We start from the raw sequence: 12,213 nt of genomic DNA on the forward strand, positions 1-12,213 counted from the left end.
GGGAATCACCTGGTTGTGTATGTGTCTGTCAGGGCCTGATGTGTGCACATGCACATGTAGGTTGAGCACTTGAGCGTGAGAGTGTGTGTTGGTCGTGTGGTGTACTGGTGTGTGCATGCATGCGTGCGTGTGTGCGTGTGAGTGTTGCGTGCGTGCGTGGCTATGTGTGTACGTGTGAGTGTTGCGTGCGTGTGTGGGTGCATGTGTTTGTGTAAGTGTTGCGTGGATGCAGTCTGTGTGCATGTATGCGTGTGTGTATAATCACCACACCAGCTCATGTGTGTTAAAACAGACGACTCAGCATACCAATACGAGGCCACCTTGTCCGTTGTGCCCGCGGTCATGACTTCGAACCACCGTCCAAATATATTTTTGTCGTTTGTTTTCATTCTTACTAGCAAGATGCCCGTGCGTTGCACGTAACATCAAGATGCATTTGTATGACTTGTTTATCTTGTGAGAGAAAAGGATGAACGAAGAAAGGCCTTATTTGCAAATGTGAAGAGGTGTGTGGGTACCTTTTTGCAAAATTGCCATAGTTTCTTTCCTATCCGTCAGATATAAATCGGACGGCCTATATTGCAGGATGGCAGGCACACCATCATCACCAACTCTGTTTTTTTATAAGAGTGTATTTTATGTATTTTATAAGAGTGTAGATGTAGAGTAGATACAAGTCGACGGGTGGGCACGATGGTAGTGAGATAATGTGATGCAACACTAGAGGTGCCACGTGGAGCGTTTAACTGGTTAACTAGTCATGTCATGAGCAAATACAGAGTTGTATGGTGAGCCCGTGACTGTATAATAACCACTAAACGTAAATGGTGACCGTAATGAGTGGATTCTGAAGTCCAATGTACGTATCGTGCTTCCGCTTCAAATACAATGATCGTCATTGCATATATCGCGAGAGAAAGATGAAACATGCGTGAATTTTCTGAGGGCTTACTTTTAGAGGACCTGGAGATAGTTTTGTGTGCATACGTGAAAGGGGCATACAGGAGGGTATGTGATGGAGAGAGAGATGCTCTTCGTTTCTCTTTATTATGACTAACTTTGTATATAGTATAAAAATATACAAATTCACAGTGCGGAATAAATATCATTGTGGGCACCATGCAATGCAAATTAGCGTTCATACTCCTCCATATAACTTTGTAATGTTGTATATATGTAGAAACTCTAAAATAATTTTTTGGCCACACTTTATTCAAAAGAAATGTTGTATGCGAAATAAACGTGAAGAGAGGGCCTTTTAGATCAATGGGGTACGTGATGTAACATGTGTGAATGTGTAGTTGATGCATTTGGCGGGGCCTAGAGAGGTATGTGTGTGTATTACGTATTCGAGAGAGGCATGGATAGAGGGGCCGACGGGGGAGGGGCGTGGGAGAGATAGCACGAGAAATGAGAGTGGTCTAGAGAGAGAGATGAATATGACGTCACGACAAGAGATTTCATTCCCTTGAGTGTGTATATGCATTTTATGTGTGTGTGGTGTTTGTGTTGGTATGTGTGGGTGTGAGAAGATAATGGGACGTGGGGGCAAAGGGTGTGTCACCGCGTGAGGTCCGGTGGGTCGAGGTGAGGCCCTTCGTTCGGTTCCGTCCTGCGCCACATTGGTCGGCCCGTGACGCATTTAGGAAGACCCATGGATGACTAGTCGTACAAGACAAAGATAACAGAATTGTGAAGGACTCTGTGTCCACTGACAAAGCCGGCTAGGATTTGTAACCCTAGGTTCTCGGACTAAGGTAACCCCTTTGTCTCTGATATTACTATTCATCCAACCTAACTTTAAGTGGCATCCTACAGAATGCTCTGCTAGAATCATACTCGTCGATTAGGAAGAGAGGTGTGAGACAATGCGTGAGAGACAGGCGTAAAGATAATGTGCGTACATGAGTCACGTAGGCAGGTCCATGTATATAGAAAGGGTCGATGAGGATTGTGCGTGTGAATATTTGCGAGAGGAAGGGTGCTTGTGATAAAGGTTAGTGGAAACAGTTGTAAATGGTTACGAGAGGGAGGGAGGGTTATATCTAGAGCATGTGTGCGAGAAAGACACCTCAGAAGAGAGTGTGTGAGCATCTGTGAGAGACCACCGATGGAGAGTGAAACTACACGTAAAAGACTGCTCTACACATTGATTAAAGATATAAATTGTATCCAAATATTAGGATGGGATCATGATATTTGCAATTCGCATAAGGAGCGGTCATTGATCCATCAGACATCTAGATTCTATCGAATTTGAGCATGTCTATGTTATTATTCGACACAATTGATCCACATAGTTAGTATTTTGAACTCCAGACAATGCATCGCTTTAGCAATCGAATATAAACGTGAGTATAGTTCATGTTGTGTGTGTAAAGCACATTATACATACGAAAGTTACACAATGGACATTATAAATAGCTACCTATGAACTAGCATACATTTGAATTCAACTTAAGGTGGTTTACGAAAATCAAATTCAACATGAAGTCCATTCAATTATTTGAATTTGATATCATGGCATTTGTAAACCATACCTAAATTATGGGGGCACCAATCTTTGCTCTGATTTTGTACATAATAGCATATGTAGTCGTGTACAAAATAGATTCAAATTTAGCTCCTCCATTCTAAAATAATCGTAGTTATAGGATTTTCAAGTGTCAAAATTTCAAAAAGAAGCGGATAATTTAATGAGGTTTTCAAACATACAAGGTCAAATATAACGTTGTCTATTTAGGTCAATCCTCATAGTTCAAGAGTACTCTAAACGTGAATGCTTGTGTTTCAAAATTTCGAACGAAGCGCTAAAAGAGCCTCTACTCGCCCGAAACCGCGTGAGACCAATGTTTGGTAGTACAAGGAAATTACTTTTCTAATAACTCCGACCCCTGAAACTTACCGGCCCGACGTCCAAAGGTCTAAACCGGGGTAGGTTTGTAGCTTCATCTAGACGCCACACAATCGCATCCGAAAAACATTCATACACAATGGCCGCCTAAGCACACATGCGCGCGGCCGAAATCGCTCCCGCCCACTATTTGGGACTCCTGGGATTACCATCCTACCCCCGACCCGCAGTAGGTCCGAAATTTAAGAGGGGGGCAAAGTTTGTACTTTCCCCAAATTTCAAATAAGCGCGTTCCATCTTCTGTTCAAAAAAGCCAAAAACAAGCGCGTCCCAGACCGAAACATGGTTCCCCCCACCCGTCCGATTCCCCATTCATACTCCGTGGGCGCCAAAACTACCTCTCCACCAGCCGCGAAACCCCGGCGTCCTCCGTCCGCCACCCCATCCCACCCATCAACCGCCGCCCTCCTCCATCACGCCGGAGCCGATACCCCGACGTCACCGTCCACTGCAACCTCAACCGCAACGCCCTCCACGACTAGTAGTTGAAGCCGAGGCCAAGCCGTCCGTACCCGAGCCAGTTCAACCACGCCGTCCTGCACCTCACCGTTGTCGCTCCAACTTCGCCACCCTACACCGCACCGGAGTTGTTCCTGCTACACCGTCCTTTGCCACCTCGGATCTACTTCCCCTCCGCCGACATACGGCCACGACAACACAGTCAACAATTTGGCCATGGGTTCGTCCAAGCCTGCACCCTCCAGAACATCGGTTTCCCCGGTAAAAAGAAGAAGATCGGCGCGACATGTGGAGGTGACCACACCGGCAACCGAAAAAGGTACTCCTCTTCCCTTATTCGTGCAAATCTTACGTCTCTGCTTGCACGGTATTCATCCCATAGAAGACACTAGTTGACCGCTTCTTCTTGATACTAGATGTTCCTAGTAACTCGCGATGCATAAGGTTTCTCCTCATATACTATTTCACCTTAGCTAGGGGTCCGTCGCCCCCCTGAATTTCAATTTTTGGCCAGTTGATTCCCAATTAACGGAAGCATTCCCCGGCGTAACAGGCGCTAGTACGCCTATTATACCGGGGAAGCAGCGCCTTGGTGTTTATCTTAGGGGCGTGTGTGGCCTAGAGCTACTGGTGCCTGATCTGGAGGTCGGCCGGGATTAAAGGGATGGCCTAGGGGCGCTGCCAAGCACGGCGGAGGTGTGAGGTCGATGGGAGGGCGGGGCGGCGGAGGCAGGGGTCTGGGCCGGTGGTCGCTGGCGATTCGAGAAAGATCGTCAACAGTGACTGGCGGGAGGTAGACGAAGGACATCTGCCCGTTCCTTATAGATCGAACGGTTCATTAAAAAAATCGACTGACCTATTTATTTTCAGTCGACTGTTATCTTAGATATGACCACATGTGGTGGTGTGCTGGAGGAGTACCTGCATTTCCCGTGCTCATATATTACAAAATCATACAGAGTAGAATCTAATTTTGTTTGCCATGCAATGTTGTAGAGCTATCATATGCCTCATGTCATTTATTTTTCAGCCACCTGCTATCTGCTACTTTTACAGTGCACTAGTTCTGCACACACTTCACCCTTACTCTCACTATTGTGTTTTTATGCAAGGGTATTTCAGACTCTGCTACCATGAGAGAAGCCAAAAAGAAAAGAGAGAAGTCGCTCCAGCTTCGTATGCGGGTAGGCAAGACACGTTACAGCGCTATAAAGGGTGCAGTGTCAGCAGATGGAGACGGTAAACGTAGCTCTGGAGTTGATGACCTCGCTCGCAATGAACCACCATCCTAGGTGCTTGCTTTAACTTCGCGGTGTCATATGTGGTTGCATGTTCCATATGGTGTCTAGCTTGTATTCGAAAGGCCGAAGTCGGTAAGATAAGGAAAGATATTTTTTTACATGAACCACCATGCCCTGAGCACCAGAAGACAAATAGCTAGTCAGGGCACCGGCCGAGCTAGTGACAAGCCCAGCAAAGATAGGCATCACCTAGAAGCCAACTAAAAAGCTGCGATGGTGGCGAAGCAGCCCGCCTTCCACCAGGCTCTCAGGTCCTAGATGATCATGCTCACCACTCCAGCTGGATGTCTAGCTTGTATTGCTTCCAATTTGGTTAAATTGCATCTGCTTAGCTTACACATTATACCTTTGAATATGACATGCCTTTCTGTTTTTGGTACATACTAGTACATCTGTGTATTAACCATGTTCTTACATTAAACTAATGTTCTTGTGTATCCCTCATCAATCACTTATGACGAGGCAGGCAGGCAAGGGGACTACTCCTCATTTAAAGAATGCAGCGTCAGCCTCCCGGCATGATTCTCAAGAAACGGAAATGCTAAATGAAGATAGTGAATGTAGCTCTGTAGTTGATTACAGCATTTCCCCTACACTAGCATCGCAGGTGCTTGCTCTAACTTGGCAGCGTGATATGTGGTTGCATGTTGCATATGGTGTCTAGATTGTAATTCTTCCAATCTGGTTAAACTGCATGTGCTAGTCTGCTTAGCTTATACATTATACCTGTTAATGTGACGTGCCTTCCTGTATTTAGTACATAGTACATCTGTCTATTAAGCATGTCCTTACATAAAACTATTGTTTTCTTTGTATCCCGCATCAATCAACATGACGAGGCACCTTTAGTATATGCAGTGCGATATTAGTTGCATCTTTCATATGATTTATAGCATGCGCTGCTTCTAATTTGTTGAAATTCCATTTATGATGGGACGCTTTTAACTTGGCAGAGTCATATTGGTTGCATCTTTCATGTGGTGTCTAGCTTGCATTGCTTCTTATTTGCTGGAATGGTTTCTGCTTAGTTTACACAAACAGTTGTGAACATGCCATGCCGTCCTGTTTTTCGTACATATTCCATCCTGGTATCATGTGTTTGCCTTACATCAAAGTAGTGATTGTCAGTATCATGCATGAATGAGTTCTGAAGAGAGAATTTTACTGCTTTTTCTTGTCGGTTTTACTTGACAATTCAAAATCAATAAAGTGGAAGGAATTTAGCAAGGCAACGGATAAAGGTGCTCCTTCCGAACGGAGGGCCTCTACAGTTTCTACTCCTCCACACCCCCAATATGATTTCTAAGACAACACATGCATAGACACTCAACAAAGCTGTGTTTATGATGAGCACGTCTCCCCTAGTGCAGCATCACCGGTGCTCCCTCTAACTTGGCACTGTTATATGTGGTTGCATGTTATGTGTGATGTCTAGCTTGTATTGCTTCTAATTTTGTTGAATTCCATCTGCTTACTTTACACATTATACTTGAATAAGACACGTGTTCCTGTTTCTAGAACATACAACATCTGTCTATCACACCATGTTCTTACATCAAATTACTACTGTTGTGTAACCTGCAACAATCACTTATCATAAGACACGTTTGACTTCGGAGTGTGATATAGGTTACATCTCACATTCTTTTCTAGCTTGTACTACTAATTTGTTGAAAGGGCACTTATGACGAGACAGTTTTAACTTGGTAGAGTGATATTCATTGCATCTTTCATATGGTGTCTAGCTTTCATTGTTTCTAATTTGTTGAAATGCCTTCTCCTTAGTTTACACATCATAAGCTGTGAATATGCAATGCTGTGAATATGCAATGGCACTAATGACGAGAGACCTCTAACATGGTAGTGTGATGTTGTTTGCATCTTGCATATGATTTATTTCTTGCACTGCTTCACATTTGTTTAAACGCCATTTATGATGAGACACTGTTAACTTGGCAGAGCGATATTTGTAGCATCTTTCATATGGTGTCTACCTTCCATTGCATTGCTTCTAATTTGGTGAAATGTCTTCTTCTTAGTTTACACATCATAGTTCTGGTTATCTCTTCCATCCTGTTTTTCATACATATTACATCCTCCTATCATGTGGTTGTCTAACATCAAAGTTCAGTTCGTCTGCATCACGCATCAATTTGTTCTGAAGAACTAAATTGTTATTCGTTTTTCTTGTCGGCTTGACTTAACATGGCACAGAGAAAGAGGAAGAAACACAGAATGGCAGGGAATGAGAAGCGGATGAATCCTGCAGATTCTGCTGGTACTGATGGTGCAATAGAAGGTCAAAGTCCAGCGGAAAATTCTACAAACACGACATCCCATGCTACACGAGTTGCAAAAAAAGCCAAACAGAAACAAATAGCTGCCACCAAACAAGCAGAGATAGCCCTAGTTCTTGCAACACCTACCATAGTACTACCAGCTGCATGACTTACTCGTGCGTCAATTGAGCTAGCAGCACGTTCCCAAGCTCCCTTGCCACCTGACACTACTTACCAAGCACTCTTGACACAAGATGAGTTGGCAATATCAGATGAACCTTGTGAGCTTCAACAGCAAGAAGGTAGTTGCTGGAGTCAAGTTACAGTTGCATGCTTCTTTATATGTAGTCTCACAGTTTGATGTACACTAACACTTCCTATGTTCGTTGTTGGACTAGCACCTAGGCGCAAGAGGAAACAAACATCAGGGATAATGCTACAGAGTCAGCCAAGTTAGTATCAGAGGCAGCGGTTTCCGTTAGGTGTCATGTACGTATCCTCCCAACATGGATTCAGTACAGGAATGGCAAAGACGAAACCCAGTTCAACACCTTCCTTGACCATTTATCTGTAAGTATGGTTATGTATGGAAACTAGTAATATCGTCTTGCTCTGTCCCATACTTTCTAGGTTGCTGATAATGAGACTCCCATAATTTTCAACAGATGAGGTTCAAGTTGGATAGCCAAGATGATGCAACCAGACAAGCTTGCACCCATGTTTTCAAGTCTGCTCTGCGATAGTATCGGTAAAACTTGAGGAAAACTCACTTTGAAGGCAAGGCTAACAGTGAACTTTCCCAAACATCTCCAGTGGAAAATATATCGGATGAAGACTGGAGGGGCCTTGTTAAACACTTGTATGATCCGAAGTATCAGGTACATTATATATATGTGATCATATCACATGTTGAAGTCCTATTTACGCATGTGCCACACAAATCTATCTTCTTGTAGCTGAACTGTTCAAAGAACAAGGCCAACCGTACGAAAGTGAAATTCCAACAGACGACAGGATCTCGTAGCTATATTGCACACTGCGAGGCTCTTGTAATTAGCTGATGTTTCACTCTTTTCTTTGTACCATATTATCATATCTATATTGACTTGTTCGAAATGCAGAGGAAGCCCGCAAGGACCAAAAAGTACCTGAACCAAATGTTGTGAAAATCTTCAAGGACTGTCACATCAGCAAGAAGAAGGGCATGACTACACCAGTCAAAGCCGTTGTTGTAAGTCCTTAATCCTCATGCCTTTTAACTACTACTTACTCTGACTTGTGCCTTGAACTGCATGGTTTGCAGCCAATGTCTATTACTCTTTTCAATTTTATACACAATTGTCTTAGAGTATCATTGCACCTTACAAGGTTTAAAAGAGAGGAGTGATGTTCCTTTGATCTTGACCCGTAATCTAGTTCCGTGCTGGACTTGCCCACACAACGTTACAATTGCCTGTTTGTCTGTTCTCAGTTGTTTTGTGATATGAATGATGTCATACTATGCTTACCGTATTATAAACTTCGTCTCTTTATCCTTAGCCCTCAATACAATGTGAAGAAATAGACAATACATTAGCGATGGTACATGGTCATATGTTTGGAACCTGGTTTTATTATGTACTTTGCAATAAAATACAACTAATATTTTACATGGGTTCACCAGAATAAGTTCTGTATATAGACCAAAGCTATTTTGTTTGGTTTTGCTGCCTCCTTAATATCTTCTGTTCTGGTACTACTAATGTAAAACCTCAACTTTTCAGCGAGCTATGGAAAAAATGGTGGAACCAACACCTTCTGAAGGTGGCGAGGCAACTATAACCGCAATGTTAGCTCTTGCTGCAGTGGGTCAGTACCTGTCCACTAACAATGCCAAAAGCACGTTCCTGCGTAATACTGGGTTGGTTGTTAAGGCAATATCGTCCAAACTGCCTCATGATCAAGATATGCAAGCTCAAAGCAATGTTGTATCTGTGCTCCAGACACAAGTCCATTCCCTAACAGAGACCCTTTGTGAAACAAGGAGAAACATTGCTCAATGTCGTCAAGATATGCATGGTTTTGAAACCAGACTATCAGACATTTGCTATGTTGTTCAGGAGCCTAGGGGAAATGAAGGCGAGGGTTATGGTGCTACATCGGACAATACAGCATGAAAACGTAACAGTCAGGTCAAATGAACTGAGCTTCTGAACTTCTGGTGGTGCATTTATCTGCTAGACTGTTAAGTTTTATGCCAACCTTCCTTTTGTTATATAGTTGTAATTTGTTTTGGTGCGATACAAAATTTATTCTTAACGTGCAGCCACCGGCTGAAGAAAACAGCAAGCCATTTTTGTATAGTGTAGGGTGTTCCCTATATTTGCACTGGTGGCGATCTTTGATGCCGAGTGGATGTAATCTGTGCAATCGCCTTAATAGCCTAGCGTTAGTTTCGGCCTTATTTATTTCCTAGTCTTCTTTTTCCCTAGTTTGCTAGTGGCGCAACTACCATGGGCCATATACGGGCCGTAGGATCCATGGGTCTCCTACGGGCCGTCGATAAATGGGCCTGTAATCGGTGGGCCTCGGGCCGTCGGATAAATGGGTCTACATGGGACGTAATCGGGCGTAATTGGTATCGGCCCACCATGGTAACAGGCCGTTAACAGGACGTAGGACAGCAAAGGCTTAATTCTGTCACAGGCATAACAGGTCGTTAATGGGCCAGAATATAGGACGGGCTGGAAACGACGCAACGGGTTAATAGGCCAGAAACGGGCCGACTCTTGCCATGGGCCGAATTTGGCCCATTAGGGTAACAGGCCAGTAACGGGCCAACTCTTACCATGGGCCGAATTTGGCCCATTAAGGGAACAGGCCAGTAACGGGCCGACTCTTGCCATGGGCCGAATTTGGCCCATTAGGGGAACAGGCCGGTAACAGGCCGGAAGTAATCGAGGGCCGAAAAGGAGCCCAAGAACGTATGGGCTGTCAATAGGTCGAAAGCTAACACGGGCTGGAAACGGCCCATGTAAATCACAGGCCGTTAACGGGTATAAAGAAAACTACTGTTCATTATGGGCTAGAGTCACTGTGGGCCTGTAAAGGGCCGAAAGATACTAAGGCCTCATATGGGCCGAAAGACGTCGTGGGCCATACATGGGCCGAAAGTGAAATGGGCTGGTGTTATATTCGATGGCCCACATGACGTTGTTGGGCCGATTTCCTTTAGGGCCTAACGGGCCATGAGTTAACGGGCCGTAAAATGGGTTATTTGCGAAGAGACCGTTAACAGGCTTTTCATGGGCCAGCCCGTTAACTTTTGACCAAGTCAAACGGGCTGGCTTTGTAAGCTAAATGGGCCACTGGTGGGCCGTGGCACGTGTCGACATATCATAGGCGCCTATCTGACCCACTGACGAGCTGACATGTGTTTCGTCCGGCCAATAAGAATTTTACACGTGGAAATTTCCCATTGGTCGGGGCTGTTAACAGGTTATCGGATCCAAAACCCGACCTGATAGCTTAACGGCGTTCCGTTACGGTGGATGCCATGTGTCGGTCACCCTTGACGAAAGCACTTCTGTGACGCGTGATTTATCATCATGGAAGTGGACACTTCCGTGATGATAATTTTGGTAATGTCATGGAACACTTCTACGACAGCACAGGTATGACTATCTTGATTCTGTCATAAATTTGTCATGGATGTACATGCATGACAAAAAACGCGACCTACTATGACAAACACGTATCATCAAGGAAGTGTATTTTTTTGTAGTGTTAGGTTTACCTTAATACTTCTTTTGTAGTTGCGGATGCTTGCAAGAGGGGTTAATCATAAGTGGGATGCTTGTCCAAGGAAGGGCAGTACCCAGGCACGAGTCCACCCACATATCAAATTATCAAAGTACCGAACGTGAATCATATGAGCGTGATGAAAACTAGCTTGACGATAATTCCCATGTGTCCTCGGGAGCGATTTCCTTTATATAAGAGTTTGTCCAGGCTTGTCCTTTGCTACAAAAAGGATTGGGCCATCTTGCTGCACCTTATTTGTTACCCGTTACAAATTACCTCATCACAAAACTATTTGTTACCGATAATTTTAGTGCTTGCAGAGAATACATTACTGAAATCTGCTTATCATTTCCTTCTGCTACTCATTGGGTTCGACACTCATACTTATCAAAAGGACTACGATAGATCCCCTATACTTGTGGGTCATCAAGACTCTTTTCTAGCACCATTGCTGGGGAGTTAAGCACTTTTGGTAGGTGGAATTTGGTAAGGAAAAATTTATATAGTGTGCTGAAATTTACTGTCACTTGTTACTATGGAAAGTATTTCTTTGAGGGGCTTGTTCGGGGTATCTTCACCCCGACCAGTAGAGCAAAGAGTTGCTCCTCAACCTACTGAAAATTTTTACTTTGAAATTCCTTCAGGTATGATAGAGAAACTGCTAGCTAATCCTTTTACAGGAGATGGAACATTGCATCCCGATTTGCACCTAATCTATGTGGATGAAGTTTGTGGATTATTTAAGCTTGCAGGTATGCCCGAGGATGTTATCAAGAATAAGGTCTTCCCTTTATCTTTGAAGGGAAAGGAATTGACATGGTTTTGGCTATGTGATGATATGGGATCATGGAACTACAACTGATTGAAATTGGAATTTCATCAGAAGTTTTATCCTATGCATCTGGTTCATCGTGATCGTAATTACATATATAATTTCTGGCCTCGCGAAGGAAAAAGCATCGCTCAAGCTTGGGTGAGGCTTAAGTCAATGTTATATTCATGCCCCAATCATGAGCTCTCAAGAGAAATTATTATTCAAAAAAATTATGCTCGGCTTTCTCTCAATAATCGCTCCATGCTTGATACTTTTTGTACTGGTTCTTTTATGATGAAGACTACTGAATGCAAATGGGATTTATTGGAAAGAATTAAACGCAACTCTGAAGATTGGGAACTCGACGAAGGTAAGGAGTCAGGTATAACACCTAAGTTTGATTGTGTTAAATCTTTTATGGATACCGATGCTTTTCGTGAATTTAGCACTAAATATGGACTTGACTCTGAAATAGTAGCTTCTTTTGCTACTCACGTTGATCTCCCTAAGGAGAAGTGGATCAAATATCATCCTCCCATTGAAGTAAAAGTAGTTGAACCTATTAAAGTTGAAGAAAAGACTATCACTTATAATGTTGATCCTATTGTTCCTACCGCTTATATTGAGAAACAACCTTTCCCTACTAGAATAAAGGATCATGTT

This window comes from Triticum urartu, chromosome 5A (assembly GCF_056163025.1).
Source record: "Triticum urartu cultivar PI428250 chromosome 5A, HENAU_Tu73, whole genome shotgun sequence".
In the NCBI taxonomy this organism is placed as follows: domain Eukaryota; kingdom Viridiplantae; phylum Streptophyta; class Magnoliopsida; order Poales; family Poaceae; genus Triticum; species Triticum urartu.